Source organism: Sylvia atricapilla, chromosome 1 (assembly GCF_009819655.1).
Source record: "Sylvia atricapilla isolate bSylAtr1 chromosome 1, bSylAtr1.pri, whole genome shotgun sequence".
Taxonomy (NCBI): domain Eukaryota; kingdom Metazoa; phylum Chordata; class Aves; order Passeriformes; family Sylviidae; genus Sylvia; species Sylvia atricapilla.
In genome coordinates, this window is record NC_089140.1 from 114,185,853 (window position 1) to 114,212,037 (window position 26,185).

The 26,185-nt window shown below is 41.1% G+C and overlaps 1 protein-coding gene across 5 annotated transcripts in view; it reads left to right on the top strand.

Annotated features, from left to right (window-relative positions):
* The first annotated feature begins 10,277 nt into the window (after positions 1-10,277).
* Positions 10,278-26,185, top strand: part of LYN (LYN proto-oncogene, Src family tyrosine kinase) — a 49,987-nt gene continuing 34,079 nt past the window's right edge. For 2 of the 5 annotated variants that reach the window (XM_066331208.1, XM_066331235.1), the window contains exon 1: positions 10,573-10,591. The gene's annotated coding sequence lies outside the window, so the exon portion shown is untranslated. Of the gene's footprint in view, positions 10,366-10,572; positions 10,592-10,979; positions 10,999-15,417; positions 15,691-26,185 lie in introns of those variants that run through there. The other 3 variants (XM_066331200.1, XM_066331226.1, XM_066331192.1) reach the window with 3 other exon arrangements.

Consider the following 26,185-nt stretch of genomic DNA (forward strand, 5'->3'; position numbering starts at 1 on the left):
AGTGACTGCATCAGTGGAAAAGAGAAGGATTACAGATGTCATTTATCTGGACTGCTGTAAAGCCATAAGCATGGTCCCCCCCAACATCCTTCTCTCTAATTTGGAGAGATGGATTTGATTAGCTGGATAAGAAATCAAAGGGACAGCTGCATCCAGAGGGTAGTGATCAATGGCTCAAAGTGTCAATGGACATCAGGGACGAGTGAGGTCTGTATCGGGACCAGTGTTATGTGAGGTCTGTATCGGGACCAGTGTTATTTAAGGTCTTCATTCATGATGTAGACAAAGGGATTGAGTGCACCCTTAGCAAATTTGCAGATGACACCAAGCTGAGTGGAGCAGTTGCCAAACCTAAGGATGGGACGCCAGAGGGACCTGGACAATCTCAAGAAGTATGGAAATCTCAGTTTAATGAGGTTTAATAAGACCAAGTGCTGGAGCTGCACCTGGGTCAGGCCAATCCCCTGTCTCAACACAGGCTGAGGATGAACAGATCCAGAGCAGCCCTGTGAGAAGGACTTGGAGGTGTTTGTGGATGAGAGGCTGGACATGACCCAGCAATGTGCACTCAGCCCAGAAAGCCAAAGTGTCCTGGACTGCATCCAAAGCAGAGTGGCCAGCAGGGCGAGGGAGGGAATTCTGTCCCTCTGCTTCACTCTGGTGAGACCCAACCTGGACCATCCAGCTCTGGGGTCTCCAGCACAGGAAAGGCATGGACCTGTTGGAGTGAGTCCAGAGGAGGGCCAAGATGATTAGAGGGATATAGCTCCTCTCCTCAGAGGAAAGGCTAAGAGAATTGAGCTTGTTTAGCCTGGAAAAGGCTTGGGGATGAACTAATTGTGAACTTTCAGTACCTGAAGAGAGTCTGTAAGAATGATGGAGAGGAGATGAAGTACCTTTTTGCAAGAGCAAAAAATGACAAGGACAAGAGGGAATGACCAAACTGAAAGAGAGCACATTTAACTTAGACATTAGGAAGAAATTCTTTTTTTGTGGGGGTGGAGAGGCACTGGAACAGGTTGCACACAGAAGTTATGGGAGCCCCATCCCAGGAAGTCCTGCCCCAGGATGAATGGGTCTCTGAGCAGCCTGTTCTAATGAAAAGCATCTCTGCCCATGCCAGGGAGTTGAAACTATGATGATTTTTAAGGTCTTTTCCAACTCCTATAATTTTCTATAATTTCCAATTTCTATAATTTTCTGATTCCAACTGAACTCTTTTGGTGACAATATACAAGGTGCTGGGAGCTCCTTAGTAGCTACATATCTTCTGGATGGTTCTGATACCCTCCATTCTCTTTGTAGCTCCCTATTTAGTAGCCTTCCTGGGAGGTCAAAGACTTGGAAAACAAATCTTATCTTTTTTATTTTTAAAGCCCAAAATAATGCAGTTTTTTCCTGTTTACGTTCACCAGCTTTATTTAGCACAAATGTAAAAATGGAAAAACTCTTTTCATAATAATTTGTATAGAAATTGAAATTAAATTAGAATCTACTGTGTATTTAGTTAAGAACATTAAAGATTGGGCTCATTCAGTTTTTCTCTGGACTTGCACATTTCATAACACCACTCACAGCTGCACCTGAAGAAATTCTGCTTGTTACAGACAAGCAAATAGCAAATTAGCCATAATTATCATTAAGCAATTTGCATGCCTAAAGCAATGTATGCCTCTCTGTTGGTTTGGGGAGAACACAGTGCATGCCTGTGTTTCTTTTTGTGAGTAAGCTTGACTAACTTCTGAGTACCAGGAAGCTAAAATAATTTAATTTAATCTTTATGGGCAAGAGGGCTGTCTCAGGAGCAGCAGTGTGTGCACGTGCATGGAACCTGATTTCAGGTTGCACCAATGACCTCACGTTAGTTGGACAAATGGTTCAACTTGTTAATGGAAGTTGTTTCATAAAATTTAATGTTACAGCATGGACCACAGAACAAACATTGTCAATATGCCAATTTACTTCATATGGATGAAAGTTAATTTAAATAATCTGACATCTCTTAGCAGGCATGCCATCTACAACAATAGCCTTATCACTCCAGAGCTCAGTCTAAAGTTGCCTTTGACATTTGAATTTTGTTTATAGTGCCACCCTTGCCTCCAAGTGTGTGGTCCAACACAACAGTAAACCTCATTTTAAATACTACTGGACCAACATTGCAGTAGCTGTCTAATACTAAACACTGCCCTGACACATACAGTATAATGTTTTTATGGCTTAAATTTGTATCAATGAAGCTTAAGCTGGCTTTAAATTAAGATGGCCATAAGTATAAATTCAGTGGTTCTTTGACAGCTAGCACTGTTCCAAGAGTCTGCCCAAATGCCCTGTTGCTTCTGCCCTGTTCAAGGATAACCATCCTTGGTTGTCAGCTGCAAGCCTGCAGTCTTAGGTGTGTTGGTCATCTCTAATGGACACTCACCAGTCAGATTTCTTTGTCATGGATCTTACATGAGATTTCTGCCTTGCCTCAGATCTTTTCACTTAATCTTTCCCTTAACCCTTTCCTTTGCCTCGGCACTCACAATCTGCTCAAACAGCACTGTCACTGACTCACAGTCAAGCCATAAACCTATACAAGCCTTAAATACAGCTGGTGTTCCTCAGAAATCACCCCTTAGGCTGCACCACATGGAAGCTACCAACAGCTGAGCTGATCCAGTCAGGGCAGAAGCTACAGATCTAGACGTTCAAATGACCTTTGTAAAGTTTCATGATTTATTTAGATAAGGAAAAAACAAGGATTACTTGTATTCACCTGCTAAACCAATTCAGATTGCTGTGGCCAAAAGCAGAACATCAAGAAAAGGGTGTGCATGATAGCCAGTGAGCTCAACAGTCCAGGGCAGCAAATGGGTGGATGCAATACAGAGGTGGTTGTGACACAGACTATCCTAGGACATCCAAAGAGTGGATCCAGGTGACAAAGCTCATGTTCTGCCATGGACTCAGAATAGGCTGATAACAACCATAAATATCAGCAATTCCTACTTCCACAGAATTTCCTGCTACCTCAGACTTATCCTTCCTGATTGCTTCATATCTTACCCTAAACACTTCCACACCAGATAACTTACCCAAGTCTCAGCAGCTGCTAAGGAGCACCTCCTGCCAGGGCAGGCACTGCCAGCAGGAGACACTGTTATGAGATACTTGCTCATATCCAGGACAAGAACTCTGGTTGTGCCCATTCTCCATAGTCCCTGTGCATGTGGAGATTGAACCTGAGTCCAGTTTTGTTCAAGATATGATTTTCTTTTTGCCTTTGCTTTTCAATTACTTTCTACTTTTGTTTCCAGCTGAGACCATTCTTTGGGGGCTCTCACAGAAGGGCTGGATGACATAAGAGATGTCCGGGGTTGAAATTTCAAATATTCCAAAGTTTGGGGCAAAGAGCTGCAGAGCTGAAATGGATGGAATGGCACAGCTGGGATTCCAAAGCCACTAGGGCCTGTCTCCAAGAACAGGATACAAAGAGATTCATGGGGAAACAAGAAGTGGGAACAGGAAAATCAGAGAAAAGATGATTTACTGCTCGTATCCGACATATGCGTGATTTCAAGTTACAGCAAACAGCTGTCAACCACTCAACACAAAACAATTAGGTTGTCCCTGACAACGTGACCCTCACAAATTTCACAGGAAATGATCAAGCTGCAGCTGGTGGAGGGACAGGCTATAGTTCCACTTGTTGCGCTCCTACCCTGCCATCATCTGCTCTTTTGGCTCTCTGAGTCTTTGTGAAGGACACAGCGTGCAGACAGGAGGCTGGTTTGGAAGGGCAGTTCAGAGGCCCTCCAGCAGCCTTTTAGACATGCTGCACAGCCACATGGAAACCCCATCCTGAGATGGTAAAGCCAGAGGTCCTAGTAACAGCTAAGTTGCTGTTAAGTGCAAGAACAGGTAAGCAGGCTCATTCAAGATGAGGGTTATTCAGCAACTCCACTACTCTGAATGGGCTCAGCTGCAGGTTTGTACATGGCATGGCTGCACAGCATCAGACAAGCAAGAGATATGAAATGAGTGAGTGCTCTGTGTCCTGCTAAACCAGCCAGCCTCAGCTGACAACAGTAAACTATCTGTAAAATGATCCACGCTAGCTCCTCTCAACATTACTGATGGTAGAAAATTGTGCCAGGTCAGGAGATAGGGAATAAAGAGATCACCACTATGAGGTTCCCCTTACAAGTAGCATAGCCTTCCAACACATTCTCCATGTCCACAGGGAGTGCAGGTTGAAAATTTTATGGGTTGCAGGTGTCATCTCCTAACTTACATAGGTAGTTGTCACCTTCCCAAGCCCAAGTTGATGGGTGATGCACCTGAAAAAATTTAGGTGTTTCTAGGTTTCATGTAACCAAGGCAACCTTCTTGATGCTCAGAGTTGCTCCAGTGATAGCTACTTTCTGTCCCAGATAAGAGCTGCTTATCACAAACCCTGTGCAATAAGGAGTGTGTGTGTGTGTGTGGGGGGGGGGTGATAACTTCAATTTATGCCATTTTTTTACTCAGTGGTACCAGCTGTGACTTCATTAACTCAACATCCACATGTTACCCAATGCTGTGTGCTGTCCCAGAGGAAAATGAAAGCTGCATGTGGTCCATGGATGTTTCATACCGCTGTGTGGCTGGCATCAGCAATGGGATTATCTGCCCATTGCTACACAGCTGCTCAAGGGCAACCTGAGCACTGCATTGCCCTTGCATGGCAGCAATGCTAACAATGGCCTTTCCACAGGGAAATTTTCTGTAGCAAGTAGCTGATCCTGGAAAAGGAAAGCTGCTCTTCAACAACAGCCCTCTGTGGAAACTGCCTCCAGAAACATCACATTGCTTCTGAACTAACAATCTCTGTGGTGCAAGACCTGAAAGACACAGGCTGAATGCCTGTCCAGGCTGGTAATAGGAGGTGCAATGTCCCAAATATGAGGCAGAAAACAAACAAGCAAACAAAAATATCACCACTGTGTGATCTTGCTAATTTGAAATGATCACACACACCTGCTTCTCAATTAGCTTAAATCTGTTCTTTCAGGTAATTCAACATTAGTGATCACAGAACTGTGTACAAAATTAAGCATAAATTAAACACATTCTTTATTAGTCTGGGCAGTCTCTTCAGACCAATAATGATATCTGCAAATTGCCACAAATCTTTAAAAGAGGAAGATTCCTGGAATCACCTGTTGTCGGCTCAACGTTCTCATTGCCTACCTGAATGAACTGTGAAGAATCCATCAGTCCAGCTGCTTTTCTTGGCTCTGTGAGATGATATTCATGAGAACTACAATCCTTTATTTGAGCTGTCATTTCCACAGAAAGGCAATTGGGATATTCTGTAGAGTGCACATAGGCCATTTTCAATCTCCATCAAGACTCAGGATGCTGTCCCACCAGCACAATCTAGTTCATTGCAGATGGTTCTCAAATTGGCTTCTCGTATTGGACCCGCTTTGTTTCACTAAATAACAATTTTTCTGCTCACAGCCATGAAACAAGTGGAAACAAAATGGGAAAAATTTCAATGCATAAAAACAGGTAAATAAAATATTTAAGATCAGCAAAGATGCAGAAGAAGCAGCTTTTACTAACTTTCAGATTTAGAGAATCTCAAGGCGAATATTTTTTTCTATCTGCTGTATTATTACTAGTTGTTCATGGAGACTGGAAGTAACAAGATGAAATAAAAAGTGCTGAATTGAGCATTTATGGCCAGAAAATATCAGTGTAATAAAATGCAAGTGGCTGTGCTTTAGGCAGACCACTGCCTACAGGAAAGATGCCAGCTTTCCCAGCTTTAGCCTAGTTAGTATGTGCATTTTAGTCTGAACAATAGGTCAAATGCATGTTGAGTCAATATACAAAGTTTAAAAGGATCTGTGCATTATTCCCCAAAGTATTTTTAAATATTTTCCAAAATTTTAATAACAAAATTAGTCAAGATTGTAAATTATTGCGTGATACATTTCAAATAATCATAATGCAACTACCTTTAAAATCTAAGGTTTTGTTTGTTTGTTTGGTTTAATTTCTCTTTAGTGTCATAAAACTTAATTTTCCCAGGATTCAAACTGGAAATGAGAACAGAAACTGATGAATATCCACATATAGGGTGCATTAACTTGTTGTCTCATACTCAAAAGTAAAATTTATTTTCTATATTATTTTTTCTTTGAACAAACAAAAGTAACCCATCTTTAGCACATGAAGAGCATATTTACAATGAAAATTTATAAATATTCTGCTTATAGGTCAACATGACTTTCTTCAAAATAGTAGGTTACAATAAGAAAGGAAATGATGAAAAAATTAATGCTAAAGAATATGCTGCTTTTATTTTCTCCAGCAACACTGAGTGAAGAATGACTGTGTGACTTGTATCTCATTTTTTATAACCCACTCTTTACTACTGGTTTAAAAATTGCTACCTTATTATGAAGCATGTTGACAATATGCAATTTACTTAATGATAATGTCTTGAGATAAAATTATGAGAAAAAACACTACAAGTAGTGACTGTGTAAGTGCTGGAATTTCTAAAGAAAAGACTGTGTCTACTGTGATTCCACAACTCTGGCTCACACAAAACACCAGATGTCTAAATGTTTTAGCTTTACATGCGTCTGTGCTCTATCTTTCCCTGTTCTTTCAAAAAGAATTTAAATCCTTGAAAATCTGTTTTTGAACAAAGTGATCTTTCCTCTGCTTTTTCTTGAATTGAATGAAACCAGGTATTCCTTGAGATCTCCCTCAAATGATTTCCCTGGTTATGCCACTTATGCTTTACTGATTATTTTTCAGTCTTCTATTAATGCTCTGCTCTTGTATTCAAACACACTGCAGAAAGAGCTCAGCAAACAAGGAGATTAAGGAATATATAAAATGTAGAGAGAAGTTTGTTGCCTGTTTTCATTGTCCATGGCTAAGTTCGATTTACTGCCCAGAGTCACAGCTCCCTGCAGCTTGTGCCTCTTCATGCCTCCAGACACAATCCAAACAGGGAGCAGCAGCAGCCACCTACACAGTTATGGAGAGGGATTGGTGTGGACCCTACAAGGCTCCTTAAGTCAGTAATTAGCAGTGCCCAACCAAATATCATTGGACATTCCTCTGAGTCTACTGACAAATTTCTCAACTCATCCTTGGCTCAGGCCACTTACCACTCTAAAAAAATATTCCAGAGCTGATCTGAAAGTCAACATGGTGTTGTGGTTTAACCCTAGCTGGCAACTAAATACCAGGCAGCTGCTTGTTCACTGCTCCCTTCCCCATGGGGTAGGGAGGAGACCTGGGAAAAAGTGAAAACACAGGGGTTGAAATAAAAACAGTTCAATAATTGAAACAAAGTAAAAAAGAATAATTATAGTAGTAGTAATAGTAGTAATAGTAGTAATAGTAGTAATAGTAGTAATAATGAAAAAGAGAGAGAGAGGAATAAAACCCAAGAAAAAAAAAAGTGTTGTCCTATGGAGTTGCTCACTACCCACTAAACAGTGCCCAGCCCACCCCCAAGATATGATCAGCCCCCTCCTGGCCAATTTCTCCAGTGTGTAATATTATATATAATATATATAAATACCGGCTCTGACAGGTATGGAACATCCCTTTGGCCACTTCAGGTCAGCTCCCTCCTGGCTTCTTGTGCACCTGCTCACTGTCAGACCATGGAAAACTGAAAAGGTTTTGAATTAGGGTAAGCATAAACAACTAAACCAGAGCGTGTTACCAACATTATTCTCATACTAAATCCAAAGCACTGCACTGCACCAGCTAATAGGAAGAAAATGAGCTCTATCCCAGCAGAAACCAGGACACATGGGCCAGTTTGGGGTAGTCCCCATGTTCTGGATGCTAAGAGCAGGAACGTGGACTCCTATACTGCCAGCTGGCCTCTGTATTGGAGCACTGCCTTGCAGCCATGCCTAACTCAGCAGCAGAGACATTGTCTGGGAGTCAAATCTTCCCAAAGCGGGAAATCGATTGCTGGGCATGAACACTGGCTGGCTAATGTGACTCACAGTCCTTCCTGCAAGGACTTCCCCTTCAGTGACAGGCTTGAAGTTTCATTCTTGCCCCATTTTACACCATCCCCCATCTCTCTTGATCTATGCACAAAGACATTTAAAACGTGATGAACAGCTGATCTACAGATGCAGTGAGGCTGGAATCAGCTTTTTTTTTTCCCCTTTTGATGAATATATAATGAGAGAGAGAGTTCCTTTCCTGCTTATGCTTTCTAAAGTAGATTTTGTACATATTCTTCTTGACTGTGGGAACAAGGATACATAAACCCATGACATTTCAAATAATACTAACAGCCTCTCTTTTTAAAAATTTTTATAAAGCACAGTGTATTTATTCTACTCTAACCCTTCATCATATTAGTTCTTTTAGAGCAAATCTGATGCATTTGTTCTATGTCTCCTTAATTTACTATTGCACAGCAAACTATTAAGGGTAAGTCAGCACCTCTTATTTTTCGAGATTGTTCACATTATATATAAGATTGTATTCTACTAGAGTGCTGGAATCTGTTATGCATTTATGAAACTAAATTTTATTTTCACCAGTGCTTTGTTAAAAAAAGGTGAATTTTAAGCTCAGTGGAATACTTGATAATGAAATGAAGAAATAAAGAGGAAACAGAGGAGAACTAGACAGACGTGGGATCTATGCAAGAAGAGCTGTACACTTCTCCAAGAAGAAAGGTACAAGATCAAGATGCTTGCCTTTGAAGAAGGCATAGAAGAAAATGGTACTAACATGAGGTACTAACAGTGCACTTCCAAACAGAAATAGCTCATTTTAAATAAACTTTTGGAATCTAAATTTCCTACCAAAAGAAATCCCCAAACCAAAGTCAGGGTATATTTAGTCAGATCTTTCCTTTTGGTATAAACTTTTCATTGGGAAAAAGGTGGTTGTCTGGTTTGGTTTATTGTCATTTTTTATTATTGTTATTATGAAATAGCTTTACCTAAGCTGAGGGATGGGAGAAAATATTTACCAACTTTTATTAAGAGAACTTGAGGAATTCCTTATTGTTTCACCCTACAATACTTTTAGAGGCTAGTCTAATACTGAGTATTTACACAATATTATTTTAATCATTGATGATACAATTCAAAGAAGACTAGAAACTCTTGCCCACTGCTTTCCAGAGTTACACGGGTGCTCAGGGACATCTGGGACTGATTAAGAACTGTGGCAGGTTATGGTATCACTGCTTCTATGGACTGAGTCTTCTAGAGGATCGAGGCAGTGAGCTGTGTATGGGAGCCAGGGCATTGAGACAGGCTACAGCAGCACACACCAAGCAGAGTGAAGTGACTGTGCCAGCTGCACTTCACCCCGAGTGGCAGGCCTTTACACTAGCACCAAAGATCTGTAAGTCCCCTTGGCATTAACCAGGCTCTCCTCATAAACCCAACAGGGTGTGAGCTGCTGCACCGAGCCCTCTTCAGCTATTTGTTAGAAGTCCTCACCAGCTCCCGAGTCCCCTCCAACCCACAGTTAGGCTGTCCTGGTGGACTTCGGGGAAGTGGACGGACGTGCCTTTGGTGTCCTGCATCTTGTAACACTGACTGTTTCTTAGACTTGATCCATTACCTAAACACTTTCATATGGAAAGCTCAAATGCTTCTCATTTGAGATTCTGCCTTAGAAATCTCCATGGCCTGAACTCGCCCACACGGTCTGGCAGCGCACACATGACACCTTGACTCTAGTTCTTGCAAAGCTTTTCACCTGCATCCTCTGGCTGTCACTTCCATGCATTCATATTTCCTGTTTTGCTGACCTGGGAGATTTTTATTTCACTTTTCACCAGGCTAGTAAATCATTTAGAAAGAAAAGAAACGTTGAAAGACAAGCTTACTTGTTCTTTGTTTCTCTCAACCAAGCCTCCAATGGACCTTAGAAACTGCTTACAGCGGATTTTTGAAGTTCAAGATGGTTTTTTTGGCTATTAGTGGAACAAGAGAGCCTTTTTTGCCTCTCAGCCTAACAGGGTTTTTTTAATTGAGCCGTAACTTTCAGAGGAGGCTCGCTCCCCTCACGATGGTCGCTCTGAGGCAGCCCGGCGGGGCTGACCCCCGACTCGGCTCCGCAGCCCCTGCCCCAGCTCTCCCCGGCACAGCCCTGCAGCCGCCGGCCGGGGCCGCCCCCCGCTCGCTCGCCCCGCTGTCCACCACATGCAAATGTTCCCGGCAGCAGGAAGTAACCGCGCTGCGAACCAGCCGCGGGCCGCGCCCCGCCCGCGCAGCGACAGCAGCGCTCCGGCCCCGCCGCTCGGCGCCCGGGACACGGCGCCCGGCGCGCACCCTGCAGTCCGCTCCTGCCGCTCTACCTGCGCCCGGGAAAGTAAGTGCCTTCCCCCGGGAGCGGCGGGGGGCGGCGGTCCCGGCTCTCTCCGCTCCGCTCCGCTCCGCTCCGCTCCGCTCCTCCGGCGGGGTGCCGCGGGGGCTGCCCGGCCGCGCTGCCGCCGCGCCCCCGCCCCGGCGCGGTGCGGCGGGACCAGGAGCTTCCCGGGCGGCTCTCCCTCGCTTCTGCCCCCGCGAGGAGGTGCCGCTGCCGCCCGACCTGCCCGGTAGGACTGGATGGGGTCTTAAGGGAAATAACCGCGTTTGGGATAAAAGAATCGTTCTCAAAAGCGTGGCTTATCTCATACCCCTTTGCCTGGCTTCTGCTGTGATCCAGAGGGCTCGGATGCCTTCTGGCTGTTTCGTGTCGGGGAGCGTGTGAAATTAGCTGGTTAAAGTCTGCAGCCGGCGTTTCAAGCCAAAACGATAGCCTTGGGCTAAGGTGAGGGGATGTGATCCCTGGGTATCCCTTCTTACCCTGCTTTTTTCTAGGAGGGTGATTTCTGGTGGGCTCTGCAAGTTGAAGCTTCTTCCTCTTAACTGTATGTTCAAATGTGCTTGGAATTAAAAGAAAGATGAGAAAATGGTATTGTGATGTTTGGTGCGCGGTGTTTCTTGTAGACTACTCTTATAGGTACTGTATTCCCCTAGGAGCAGTCTTGAAGGGTTTTCACCTTAAAATTTTAGTTTAGGAGCTGATGCTGTACCTTCAGTAAAGCAATTAAGAGTTTCTGTTGAAATTGCATCTTTCATGGGTTTGCAGTGAATGGGTTGGCACAAACTCATCTTGTTGCCTTGCTCCCCTCCGTTGGCACTAAAGACCGAAGGGATTAACGCTTAAAACTTGTTTAGCCAGGTTATATTCCTGCAGATATAGATAGGGAGCACTGAGCTGGTTTCGTCTGAAACCTTAATCAATATCCCATCTCCTGCCTTTGGTTCCCACCTTTGAAGAAAGAGAAGCACTCTAACCAGTCTTAATGTGTGTCTTAATGGCTATCGTAATACAAATTGAAAATTAAATCTTTTAGCCTTGATTCCATTAAGTACCTGTAAGACTTTTACAGTTTAGGAATAGTAATGTTAATTGAAAGTATCTGTAAAGTACAAGTGCCACATAGATAAGTCTGCACTCAACAAGTATCACTATAGAGTTAAAACAAAAAGCAGAAGATACGTGTTGAGAAATAGTGAAGCTATGTTGGGAAAACATGGCTCAGTTCTACCAAAAGGAGAGTCAAATTGTGTTTGTGTGGATTGTTTCCATCCCGACACTGAGGGACAGAATAGGTGTTATGTTTTTAATACGACTATCAACAGCACTGAAAGTATGGATGAGAAAAAAAATCAAATCGTTTTCTCTGAAAAAGTAGCAACAGGCTAGAGATGAGTTAGATACTGTTAATAGGATGTTATGAAACCTTGGAGAAAGATTGAAATTAATGAACTGAGATCAAAAGATATATCATTTTATGGATCTCTTCTGAGATTTAAAGCTTTTTTCTTTCTCTGTTTCAACATTGTGAGCTACAGACTAGTTAGGAAAGAATTCTTTATTTAATAACATAAAAATCTATTTTAATTGTGTGCTGTTTGAATAAATTTTATTTTAACCATGATAACATAGAACGATCATCTTTGTACAGTAGCTGGCTGACTTCAAGTTATTCTGCTTTTCTCTATTTTTTGAGTAAATAAGAGGTTTTTCCTACAGAAATATACAGAAAACGTGGTAAGGTTTAGGCCTTCCTTTTTAAGGCCCTTGACCAGTGGAGTTGTGCAATGACTCAGACAAAGCAATCAATTGTGAAACTTTACAATGCAAGGTTAAACCCCGTTTGCCTTCAAGTTGTTTAATACTATGGGGTTTAATGTTACCCTTTTCAGGGAGTTTCCATAAATGTGAAACCATTCCTTGCAGGTATTTATGAATTGATAAGTATTTATGAATATATAAGTAACTATTCCGTAGTACCTTCCTCCCTCTCCCCAGTTTATCCATGTAATTGAAGCGACCTCTCTTCCTGTGGCCTTTTTGGCTCCTGTAAGCTAAACGGCATCACAGAACAGCAAGTGTTGTGGGAAGCAATTCCTGGGACAGGCAATGAAAACAAGTCCAAGGTCTTCCTGGCTCGGCTTGGTACCTGTTCTTCAGTGGGGTGTCTCACCAAATCACAGGTGCTACACCTGGCCCTTCTTGTGAGGCACATCAGGGAGCAACATTGACCTCTCTGTGGTTATTTGGGGACGTTTAAGTGTTGCTGTATTTAATCTCAGATGTGATTCCATTGCTGTCACAAAAAGGAGATGTTTTCCTGCCTCTACTCTGCATGTTACTTTGAATCTTAAGAGGAATCTTTGAGGTTTTGGGATGAACACATGTTGGTCATGAGACAATTTTTGTTTTTATCAAAGGGCTAGGTGATCTGGGAAGGGGATGAGATCTTTCCTCTTTTCCTTATGTGCGTATCCGGAATAACTGAGTGACTCTTTTTTTTTCTTTTCTGTCCAGGGAGCTGTAAAGCCATTTTCACTCTTGGGGTTCAGGAAGCCCTTTTCAAAACTGAGTTAACACAGAAGACAAGCACATGGGGAATAACTAACTATCTTAACTAACTAACTAAACTAACTAATTAGTGGGGCATTAGGTATAACCTAGGATTCCTAGTAATCTGCTGTGGTAGCGTGGCTGTACTCAGAGGTGGATGTCAGCTACTACAGAGATCCCAGAAGGATATGAGCTGTCATGTGCTAATGCAAGGATGGGAGGAGAATCTGTGGGCCGGGGATCCTGAGGGTTGTGTGAGCTTTATATGCAGGGAATGATACTTCCTTTTGAAGCTATGGAGCTGAGTGTGTACATAATTACACCAAACCATGTGACTGTTAAGCAGCATTTATTATAACGTTGCCTCTGTAGGATTTCTGTCTCTAAGCAAAAAGGCTTCATTCTATAGAAAAACCAATTGCCCAGCTAGGAAATAGGATTTCTGCCCTGTTGATCATATTCCTACTTTGTATTTCTCCAATTTATTTCTCTCCCCTCTTTCCTGAGAGTGTAGGAATGCTAGAGATGGTATAATAAGAAAGGCTTCCAGACTTGCTAAGCCATACCACAGGAAAATGGAGATAAAAATGTAAAATTGCATTCATACGAAAACAGTCTTTAATGACGCATACAGGGTGAAGGAGTCTGCCCCCCTGTAAACAGCAATGGTGCCTTCTCAATGAAATCAGCCTGTGCTCATAAAAGACAATCGCAATGTAACTGTCCTTAGTGTGACTGTTCCTAGTTTAAACTTCATTGTCCTTCAGGGAAGGATGGAAAGGTCTGTGCTTTCATATTTATTTTTGCCTGATTCAGATACATTTCCTGTTGACATTGTCATTAAATGCTGTAATTTCCGAGACTGAATTATTCACGTTTGAGTTCAGCATCTTTCCTGAAAAATGTGGCTTCATGGAACAAAACTTGAAGGCAGAATGCATCATGTACTGGAAGCATTTCCTCCAAATGTTTGTGAGATGCTTGTACTTGTTTTGTGCCCTAAAGAACTACTGATAGAAGTGAATAGATTGGTTTACTTTTGTCAGGTGAGCGTCAGAAAGAAAAAGGTATTTTGACACAAAGTAACGCTTTGTGGGAAGAAAAGAAGGAGGTCACTAGGGACAGGTGGAGGGAGTCATGGGTAGATCTCATTTCTCTGGTGGGTTAAAAGGGTGGACTAGTACTGTCAAGGCCAGCTTTTGCTCTCCCTTAGCTCAGCGTTGCCTATCTTCTTCAAACTGCTGGCATCTTAAGTATCTACAATTGGTTCCTGTGTTTGCGCAGCACACTTGTCTTACATCTTCAGTTCAAAGGACTACAATGATAAACAGTCTGAACAAAGTGTTCTTCTTCCTCTATGGTCTCTGCTGCATGTGGTAGAAGGCTACTTCTTCCTGTGGTTGACATATTGTAGAATTTCTTATTTTAATTTGAAAAGGGCAGCTGTGATAGGCAATAGTGCAGTCTTAAACTGGAACACGTGATAGTTCACCACAGACGTTGAAATATGGCATGCAGCTACTCTTCTGCAATGGCACTTTCTGCAGTTTTCTCTATTTTAGAGGGTTGCTCCAAGTATGGAAATGATAATATTTTGAAGGGAAAGGACTCCCTCTGGGATGTGCTTTTAACTTCTCCTTTGTTGGTTTAAAAAAAGCTGTTTCAGGAAGTTCGTCAAAAAAAGCATAATCTGTTAAATGAGCTTTCTGATGTGGTATCTACAATCTATTGCTTTTTTTTTCATGTTTCCTTCATTAGTTTGTACAGATAGGTGAATACAAATCTGGGGTTTTTTTGGTTTTTTTTTTTTTTTTTTTTTTTTTTTTTTTTTAAATGAAGTCTTATTCAAGTTTTATCTTAGGTTTAAACTGAAGCAATATGGTATCACAGGAATTAGTACAGAAATATTTTTGGCTGCTATGCAGGTTTTCTCTTTCCATGTATGACTGTACTAGGGGCTCAGGACAAAATTAATAGTTAAAAGTTAAAGATTATGTTTGAGTGAATTCCTATGTAGTGGTAACACATTTATAAATCAGTAGTCTGACCTATGGCTAAGTTTTAAGTATTCACACAAAAAGAATATTTCCTGGTAGTATCAACTGAATAGGGAAAGATCTAAATAGTAGCACATCTATTGCATATATTGAAATTGCCTGCTTTGAGTATCCCTTGCCAGAATCATGAAGTTTATATTCGTCAGATCCAGTGGATAGAAAATGGTTTTCTCCAGGGCAACCCCAACCTTACCATGTGTTTTGATGGATTTTTAAAACCTTTCAGTAAGCAGTAAATGCCCTGGGGAGCTGGGATTCAGGTGTGCGTGGACAAGGACTGGAGAAGCAGGGTTAAGTGATCACCAGGGCTCATGTTAGTGTCACTGAGGAAGTGAAAGTTTTTGGTAAACAAACAGGAAGGGGATGGGCAGGAGAAAGAGGAAATCCTATATTGGATGTTGTGTTCGACTTGTTCAAAATATATTGCAAGAGTCATTTGAATGTGGCGTTGTGATGTAGCAGAATGTGCAAATGGGATTCAAAGTACGTTTTTGTAACTCCAGGCTTACCATTGCAAAAGATGTGCTGAACTGTGCAAAGGCTGGAGGGAAGCATTGCAGCCTGTGAGAGGTGTTGGAAAATCTGCCTTTTAAGCAACTCTTCTGCTGGATTGCTGGTGTGGCAATTTGTCCTTTTTCTGTCCAGCTGTATTTGCACTGGCTTCAAGAGAGATTGCAGCAGCTCTCCTGTCACCAGTGGAGAAGCACCAAGTCATACTGAGGTGAATTCTAAGCCTATTTCTCCTGGGATGTAGATGGCCTGATTGATGGCAGGCAGTAGATAGCAGAGTTCCCACTGTGCCTGACCAGGAGAGCTTGCCTCTTCTCACAATCTCCTGCTACATTTCCTTGGGAGCAATTCCCCTCCCTCTGCCATAATACTTGCCAATGTTTCCAAAAAAGTCCTTGAGGCACAGCACTTCAAATGTCTTTGTTAGTAATAATGTGCTGTTTGATTGAGGTTTTTTTTCTCCCCAGTTTCCTGGGAAAATCCATGTTTCAATCTTTACCCTGCTGTAGGAGTACTCCCTACCACAATTTCCTTTTTTCCTTCTCTCATCATTGTTGGTAATTGTTTTTTGGTTTTGGGTTTTTTTTGCCAACATCATTCCGCTCTTTCTTTCTCTCCAGCTTTGTCTTCAGGACTGTCAGTGTTATAAACTGTTTATTTCATCTCTTGATTTAGACATCTGCAGCAAATTTTCTTTTCTCCTTCTGGGAAAGCACCTTTCATAATCCAATTATCATTTGTAAACTACTTGTCAGGGTATAGTCATCCAGAAATACTTACCCCCAGCCTCTCGAAGAGATGCAAAGTCCAGTGGAGTAACTACCTGACTACTGACATGGTCTTCAAGTATTTTAAGGCTGTGCCTTGTTTAAGGGCAGCTTTGTGTTTCTGTAGGTGGTCAGCAAGACTCTTCTTTCTAGAGTACAGTTTATGTGTTGGTGTAATTGATTTTTAGAGACTGCTAACTGCTCTTTGATGCATCTGATTTAAAATTGCAACTTCAAACTGACTATAAAACTGATTTCTGTATTGAAAGTGGTCAGTGTGGGTTGTCCTGTGCCTTGTTGTCTGCCCTTCTTGTGATGCTGCTTTGACCTTCTCTGTTCAAGTTTCTTTTCTGTTGCATGCAGGGGTTGTGTGCTGCGTAGTGGTGAATGTAAAAAGTTTTTGAGCCAGCATTGACCCTCTTTGTAAACACTTCTGGTTCAAAGAAGCAAAGCATGGATTTATTAGCATGTGTGCTGACCTGTGGAGAAGAAATCCAGTCTTGATATTGTGGGGATGTGGTGCTGAGCCAACAGCTCTTGCTCCAGGATTGATGCTCTGTGCTCATTGATGTTGGTGTGGCCCACACAGTGACCCCACAGAAAGTGAAACTTAAGAAATGTAGCTTTGAGAAGGCAGTGCAAGTTTAGAAGAACCTAGTTCAATGGAGCTGGCACCAGCAGAAAAGAGTTTTGGTTGAGTGAACAAGTGGGAAAAGGGTGCTTCAGGTAGGATACTTCTGCTCCTAATGGAACATTTAAGCCAGGCTACAAGTGTCAAAAATGCATTTGAGTAGCTTAATCAAATCATATGTATTGGACTAGGTTTGGATGAGTGAAAGGTCATTTTCCCTACTCCTGCAATAAAAGCAGGTGGTTTGTGTGGTATGACACAGGAAAGTAATTTCTCCTTGGAGTCCAGAATATATATGTTTATTACATGTTCTGTATTTTGTCATACTCATTGAGAATATATGCTTTCCTAGGGACTATAATTGTCTCTACCCAATTATTTATTATCCTTTGCATTCTTATTTGATTGTTTTTTCTGTCTCTTTGCTTCTGCAGTCTTCCTGCTTAATTTGTTTCTCAGTATCAACCCCAATTCTGATTTCTTAGGGATTTTGGCCTCCTACACCTTTTCTCATATGGTTTGTGTTGTTCTGAGAACTTCCCCTGCATGACCAAACAATGAAGTCTTAACACTTTTTAGAGCATCTTCTTTGCACAACACTTATTATTGCGGAATTAAAATGCAAGTTGTGGACTCATTACTGTTCCCCTGAAACAAACTTGGATAACCATTGTGAACACTGCTTTGGTTTTAGTTCTTGCTTTGAAAGTTAGCTGCATGAGCCATGAGTGCTGAAGTCACATTTAAACACTGGGGCTTGTGCACAATCTAAGGCAGTTTTTCAGAGTATAGCATAATCACATGTCCTGCCTGTGAGCTGTATGCTTGAGTTATGTGGAGTTACAAAGGTTATAAACTTTAATGAGCAGCCAGTATGGTTGTAATAATAGTGCTGTGAAATTCTTGCAATATGAATGTGAAAATAATGATTGTCATGCTCCTCCAGTGTACTGCGAGTCTAAATCTGCTAGAATTATTGTGAGTGCTGGCCTATTTTTTAAGGTCTGTGTGCTGCCTTTTGTGCAGAAAGTCCTGGTGTCAGTCTCCTGAAGTTTGTCAAGCTCCTGCAAGCTGTGTGCTGTCACTTGCAGGATCAGAGCCTGGTTTGGTGAAACTTACTTTGGTTGTAACTGCTAGGTCTTCATCTGCTGTCAAGTGACCATTAAGCAGCACTTGATACAACAGAAAATACTAAGTGCTGCACAATCCAGTAGTGGTATATTGTGAATACAAAAATGTTGGATGTTTTTAGAGTGAGAAAACAAGAAATTTCAAGGCAAAGTTAAAATAGTAGCGGAGGTCAAATTATTAATCCATTTTTGAAAATTAAATAAATTAGCATATTGAACAAATACAACATGCATCTTTAAATATGTCCCGTAGTCAGATCTTCTGTTTAGTATAGAATAATTTCTCCCGAATATAAAAGAACTTTAGTCAAGTTAATATACTTTCATAGTTGCTGTCCTGGTAATACGAGAAACTGTTCATTCTTGCCCTTGAGAAAGATCTTCTGCAAAGCATATCTGTGTTTAAAATTGAAGTACTCCAATTCTTCCTTAGAACTTTTCAAACAGGAACAGTCAAGTGAACTGTCACACCAGATATTTACAATCTTTCCTTCAAAGAGAGCTTCCAGATTCTCACTCCTTTATGAAAATAGAAAGCATGTAAAATATTTCTAATTTTGGTTGACTTCAGAGAAACTTCTTATTCATGCTCATGTGTGCAATAAATGTGAAAAAATATGCTTAGAAGCTTGGATGTGAATTCTTATTCATGTTAATTCAGTGACATATTTCCTTCAGTGAGGTATTTCCTTTTACTGCCACCCCAGCTTGAGAATGTAGTTTCACAAGACTTCAGTTAGTGTGTTTCCCTCTTTACATGACAGGCTTTCAGACCCAAATTGGTGAAATTTTGCAGCTGGTCCGGATATGTCTGGTAGGCTTAAGAGAAGTGTACTCCTATCTATTAAAAAACCCCTCTGATCTCAAGGACTTAATCTAAAAACCTCCCCAAATTTTTAATAATAGAGTTCTTTTAATTCTATTTATCATGTTTGCAGCAAACTTGGTTCAGATGATACCCTTTGGCGCTACTCCATGTGTCACAAATTGCAGCAGTTGCTTGAAACAATTTACTAAGCTGAGCGAGAAACCAACTGGTACATTGCTGATTTAGATTCATGCCCTTGAAGGAATATAATTAACACAGAGTTTAAAATTAAGTAAAATTAATGAGTTATAAATAGACTTCTGTAAAATGCCAGAACCTGGAGGATGTTCTTACAGCCCTTGAAGTCAAGGGAGATTCTGCTACTTAACATCAGTGAGAACAAGACAAGGTGGTTCCTCCTGTGGATGCTTTAACAGTTAGTGCTGAATGCTGGTCTAGTATCCCTGCAAGGATTGAACAGCAAAAAATTTCATTTCTGCCACGTAATTTAGTGGCACTGGATTTGACACTGATTTTTTTTTTAAGAGAACTTTTTGCAGTTCCGTCTTGCAACTTGAACAAACTTGTCCAATGTTAGCAAACTTTCAGGAGGAACTGTACTCTGAGTGTTAGCTCACATCAGCATGGATGATTTAACCCCAAATTTTTATCTGAGCATAGCATTAATTCTTGAATCCATATTACATACCCCAGTACAATGTCCTCTGTTTCAGGAGAGTTCTGTGTATATCTAGTGCTGTACAACTGATAAAACAATACAGTGTGCTGGAGGAGTAACTTTTTTTTTTACAATTTAAATGTATGCTGGTGTTTGAAGATAGTTTAAAAAAATCTGCTTCTCTTTTGTGAAATTCAGTGCTTTAGACATGCTCAAGGCACAGTATGATGCTATTATAACAAGAATGCTATGTTTTAGTTGCAAGTTTAGTCATGAGTACATATCAGCATTCAAACATGGAGTTGACAGCAGGTAAAGAAGCCTTCTGACCAATGAAACAGAATGGCAAATGCAGCATGGGGCAAAGTAATATGAGTTACACAGTGGAGAGGTTATTACAGTTGGGATCCATTGACACAGAAGTTGTTCTGCCCTGATGTAGCCATAACTGTCATAATCCATGTTGAAATCCATGGGTTGTCGAATGCATGAAACCAGGTAATGTTTATAAAAATTGATTTCTTCCCTGGGAATACAGTTACCTGAATTTGAAAGAACAAAAGCTAATATGCACTTATGTTCTGTTCCCCATTTCTCTCTTTTATTAAACACACTGAACACAGAAGATAAACCCAAAGGAGAAGTGGCATACTTTCTATGAGACCACCCTCAAAACCTTCATCAGGGCTTTCTAGCTGTGAATTTGCTGTCCTCCATCATGCTTTTATTGACATGATGCGGGATTTGGACAGGCTGGATTGATGGCTTGAGATCAGTTGCATGAGGTTCAACAAGACCAAATAGTGGGTGCTGCCCTTGGGTTGCAATAACCTTAAACAGCACTACAGGCTGGGGACAGAGAGTCTGGAAAGTGGCTTGGCAGAAAAGGACCTGGCGGTGCTGGTCAGCAGCCAGCTGAACATGAACCAGCCAGGGGCCCAAGAAGGCCAGTGGCATCCTGGCCTGTATCTGCAATAGTGTGGCCAGCAGGACCAGGTCAGGGAATGTCCCCCTGTCCTCATCACTGCTGAGGTCATATCTCAAATCCTCTGTTCAGTTTTAGGCCCCTCATAAGAAGGACACTGAGGTTCTGGAGCAAGTCCAGAGAAGGGCAACAGAGCTGGGGAAGGGTCTGGAGCACAAGTCCTATGAGGAGCAGCTGAGGGAGCTGGGGATGTTTAGCCTGGAGAAAAGGAGTCTCAGAGGAGACCTCTGCAATGCCCTGAAAGGAGGTCATGTGCAGGTAGGATCTCTTCTTCCAAGCAGCAAGCAACAGGACAAGAGGAAATTGCGTCACGGATTGCCAGGGGAGATTTAGATTTGATATTAGAAAAAAATTCTTCGTTGACAGTATGGTTGGGTGCTAGAGCAGGCTGCCCAGGGCAGTGGTAGGATCTCCATCTCTGAAAGCATTCAAAATACCTCTCTAAATGTGGCAGCTGGGGACATAGTTTGGACTCGTTGATCTTAAAGGTCTTTTCTTGCCTTAACAATTCTATGATTTTATGTTGTGCTAATTACATGATGTTCATGATATTTGCATTCTGTTTACAGTATAACAATTGGTTTGAATTGCAGGCACACTTCAAAGGAGGAGATCACATCTGCAAAACAGTCTTTGTTGCCAACACATTAACTAGTTGAAGGCCACCTTCATAAATAACTGTCCTCTCCCATTAGTCATGGTAGCTATTAATAATTTGCTTCAACAAGAGTCCCATCAATCTGTTTGTCTAGGCATATGGAGGTTGAACCTTAGGCTGCCTTACTTGAAGGAGACAAAGGTTTCAAGTATCAGCTCCTACCTGTAAATATACCTTCCTTTGCACCTTCTGGAGAAGGCAGAGTAATAAATTTCAGCTGAAGAGTTCATTAAGGTGCAGCCTGGTGATGATTCCCTAAACTCAGAATAAGCTGGCAAGTTGCTCACTTTGCCCCTTGTTGTCTTCTGAGCCTCAGTGAAAACAGGGAGGGGCTCTCACTTCTCTTTCAAGTGTCACGTTGTAAATGTAGGCATGGGGCACTGCACAGTAATACTGAGATGTTTTGTGTGGTTGTGCTTTTGCTTTCCAATATGTCAAACAGTATATTGAAATCAACACCTGAGTAAAGCCACTGTGGCCATGAACCAGGCCTTTTGGACTCACATAGAAGCTCTGGTTGCACATCTCTCAACTACACCATGTTTTGGGAGGCAAAGTGTTTGTGAAAGACGGGGGGAGGATGAATAGCTGGGTGAGTACCGTTGGGAGTAAAGGATAGTTCCCAGATCTGTGTTCTCTAAAGAAACTGTGTGAAGCTTGTTCTATCTTTCCATCATGTCACTTGCTATGAGGATGAGGACCTTTGGACTTCTCCTGGACCTCACTCCAACACCTTCGGGTTTTTTACGGGTAGTTTCTCATTTTCCTATACCACAGTTATTGCTCTAATCACTAAAAAGGAGTGGAGAAGGATCCTTATCCTAGTGGCAGGCATAGACATGCATAGCAACACATATACATAGACATGTATATTGCATATTATGCCCATACATTAGGAGGGAAAATATAGGCTACTGAAAATTTAGCACACTGCCTTATTGGCCAAAATTATCCATTTAAAGCTGAAAAAAAAGTATGTTTTTTTCACTCAACTTGGAAAGTAGATGTCGTCCTTGGGGTTTGCTAGCTGGATTGGGACACTTCCTAATAGTCAGGAAGAATGTTGATCCTTTTCAGTGTAGTGGTTTGGCCAAATTTTCATTTGGAAATGGAGATTTGGTTATATGAAGCTGCTGTTTGTCATTACTGAGAGTTTTTACCAGTCAAGAAAATGACATTTTTACTTATAGCTTGCATTACACTTAAAAGTCTTTAAAGTATTTTGGGAACCTTTCCTTTAAGTTGGTTAACGTGTTGGCACAGCTTTTCTGTTCCATGTCATATGATCCTTTTGAAGAATTTGATAGAAGTATTTATTCTGTTATGTCAAATTAAGAGGTTATTTGACCTTTTCCCCTATCTTCAAAAGATATAGTACAGTGGAAAAAAGTTGAGGAAATGGAAGATGTGGTTGCCTTAGGGCTGGCAAAGTGAATTAATTCATTGTTGATATTGATTCAAAATTCTGGAGGATGCAGTTGAAGCAAATGATTGTAATAAAATGAAGCAAGTATTATAAGGTCAGAAAACAGATGTTATTTTAATGTAATACTTGGTTTAAAATTAGTGCCAAAAGTACTGACTAAATGAATCTGGAACATTTTCATAATATGTAAAGTCTATTATGCAAGGCTAGCAAAATTACAGTCTTCTGTGGATTAACTTTCTTGTGTTTTGGTAATTTTTTTTTCTTCAATTGAATAAACAAGGATCAGTAGTTTGTACAAATTCTGCTTCATTCAGAGTGATGTTTTGTTTCAGGATTTTATTTTCATCCTTCTGAAAGCATTATAATATCATTATACTACCACAGTGACATTATTTTCAGTGTTTCTTGCTGATTTTCATTGACTTTAATGTGTTTTTTTAACCACTGCCAAAATTCCTGCATGAAACCAAGATTTTAACTAATCTAGACAAACCTGTAGTGAATTTACAGAAAAATAGAAGATTTTTGTTTTTCTTGGCCAAAGCTTCCCACCCGTTAGAGCTACCTTTCATGTAATCAACTATGATGATATTTATTATATGTGTTATGCTATCATTTATGAGCTCCAGCAAACACTGTATTTTAGCCAAGCACTGAATAAAGTTACCCTCTCCCTGGACACTTAAAGACAAGACAGGCAAAGGTTGGAAAGTGCCATCTGAATATAGAAAACTGTTTACTTTGGTAGAATTAGTTTTACCAAACCATTCCTTCCTATTGGAAGTTTGAGATGTGATAATTTAAGTCACTTATTTGCCATTTAATGTAGCAATGTGTTAGTTCGTGTTGGCTAATGTACCCCTAAAAAGCCTCATCTAGTAAGAAAAAAAATAATTTAAATGGGAAGTATAGGAAAAAAAGATGATATGATATGATATGATATGATATGATATGATATTGCTGCTCAGAATGGGTCTGCCTTTTCCAGAAACACATCAATACAGCATCAGTACGGCAACTCCAGATACTTTATCTCACCAAAAGTTTTCAGTTCTTATGTCAGCTGTTGGGGGATTTTTGCTGTATGACTCCTCCTGTCCTATGAAAACAGGCTGAGAGAGGTGGGGTTGTTCAGCCTGGACAAGAGAAGGCTCCAGAGAGCAGCTTTCCAATATCTATAGGGGGCCTACAAGAGAGCTGGAGAGGAACTTTTTATAAGGGTGACTGGGCATGGGGCATTGGCTTTAAACCAACAGAGAGCAGGTTTAGATTAGATATTAGGCAGAAATTCTGTACTGTGAGGGTGATGAGGCACTGGCACAGGCTGCCCAGAGAAACTGGGGCTGCCCCATCCCTAGAAATGTTTCAGGCCAGGTTGGATGGGGCTCTGAGTAACTTGGTCTAGTGGTACATGTCCTTGCTCACAGCAGGGGACTAGATGATCTTGCAGGTCCCTTCCAACCCAAACCATTCTCTTGATTCTAATACACAGTCCACTTCCAGTATGGTTATATGGCAGGACATCTTTTGGCCCTGTTGTAATTTGAATTTTTATTTCAAGGAGGTGGACTTAAGGTATGAATATTGCAGAGTCCCAACTCCTCATTTCAATACAAAGGCAAATGTGGGAAAGAAAAACAGGACACCAAATATCAGAGGTAACATGGGTGGTGAGAATTTCATTGAATGCAGTAGTCAGCTTGGTAAAGGATTCAGGGAAGGTGTCTGCCCACACGGACTGGTTTAGTTGGACTGAGACAGTTGTGCATTTATGTTGGGAATCAGGGCTCTGAAGAGGAGAGGCAGAAATACTGGTCCAGGGCTCAAAACAGCATTGCAGAGGAAGTAGAAATGTGATAGATGTAGGAGTGTAGTAGGAATGCAGGTGTTTGGGAGCATGAAGGTGGTAGGGTGATGCTTTCTGTAACTGACATAGGAAAACATAAAAATAATTTGAGATAGCATGGACAAAGTAGAATTTGTCTTGGTCTCAATTGCTAAGGAAGGAATTGTGAAAGAAGCAGAACAGGGGGAAGTGCAGCAGACAGGAACCACTACCAGTCTCTTAGCAGGACCACTTTCTGTTTCCTGGTGTTGCATTAGCATTGCATTGAGACTTTTAAAAAGTACTTTCATTTGCAATGAAAAAATATGAGGCCCCTTGTGATATTAAGAGGCATTAGAAACACACAGGTGGCTGAGAATATCGTGCATGACGAATAGGCTGGAAAAACAATGGGGAGAAATTTGATATCAGACTGTAAGATAATGCCACAGGAGATAGGAAAGTCTGCTGTGACAATAGTTTGTCATAATGAAAAGTGATACAAAACTGGATGTCTTATTGGATGGCCATATGATTATGAAAGGCCAATGTGATGAAAGTGTGAAAATCATAAATTAATTTCTGGGATTTATTAAGTGGTGTATATCAGTAGATGGAAGATATAATAATACTATTTGCTTCAAGACATTGCTGAGAATCATCTTGAAACACCTGAGCAGCTCCAACCTCCTGTACTTAAGAGGAATGGGTTCAAAATGAAACAGACATGGAGAAGGGCTACTAGGATAACCAGTGGAAGTGGAAAAAACTGAGAGAGTTTCATCTTTAAAGTCTAGAAGATAGGCTGAAAAAGATGTGACTTCTTCCTAATCTCCCAAGAGGATGATGGGCTAAACTAAACGCCATTATTGTCTCCAAAACATTTTTAAGACTAGGACTTATGTGACAACTTCTAAGCCAAAGCAGAATGAGGTTCTGAGACCTTTCAGCAATAATATTTTGTTCTTCCCCATCATTGCCCATTAATGTCTCTAAAAATGGAGCATGGCAAAGTTGCTTCTGAGCTTGTGCAATGTGATTGTGCTGCCTAGAACAGATCTGCTTTTCCCAGACAGTAATTGGTAGTGCTTTGCTCTAATCATGGTTGATAAACTAGATCGCTATGTTGTCCTGCTCTGACAGACATGCACCGTTGGAAAATTTGAGGGATTAATGTAAGTGAGACCAGATTTGAGGAAATTTTACAGTAATGTGTTTGTTACATACTTTTCCGCCACAGTAATGTTACACTGGGGATTAACTTGTTTCTCTCCCTTGCCTGTTTATATAGATATGTATGTCAGAATATTGTTTTAACTTTGTCTCACCTTTTCCACAAAGCAGATTGAGGCAGTTAAAAGACTTTCCCTGTTATTTTTCCATTTTCTTTTAAATACTGGCAGCTGGACTACGACTTCTCACAACTGAGGAGCAGTGGGAGTCTACTTAGGGCAAGTCTGTCACGGCCAACACTGAGTAGATTCAGGTTATCTGTGCTCCTTTACCTACGCATTGCAGGGAGCACATGGTGATTTGTGCCCATGTGTGTCTAGGCTCATATATATATATCATATCATATCTCGTATCAGGGATAAATTCCATTTGGGAGACACAGAGATGCGGTGATCCAGACCTACAGAAATAAGCTAAGTTTAAAAAAGATATTAAAATACCCACGGCAAGGATTGGCTGAGACATACAGAACCATTTTAGCAGAAAGGAAAGGGAGGAAGAAACTGCTCAAGTTCCCCAGGCTGGTCGCCAGTGCAAAAGCAAGATGTAGGAAGTGAAACA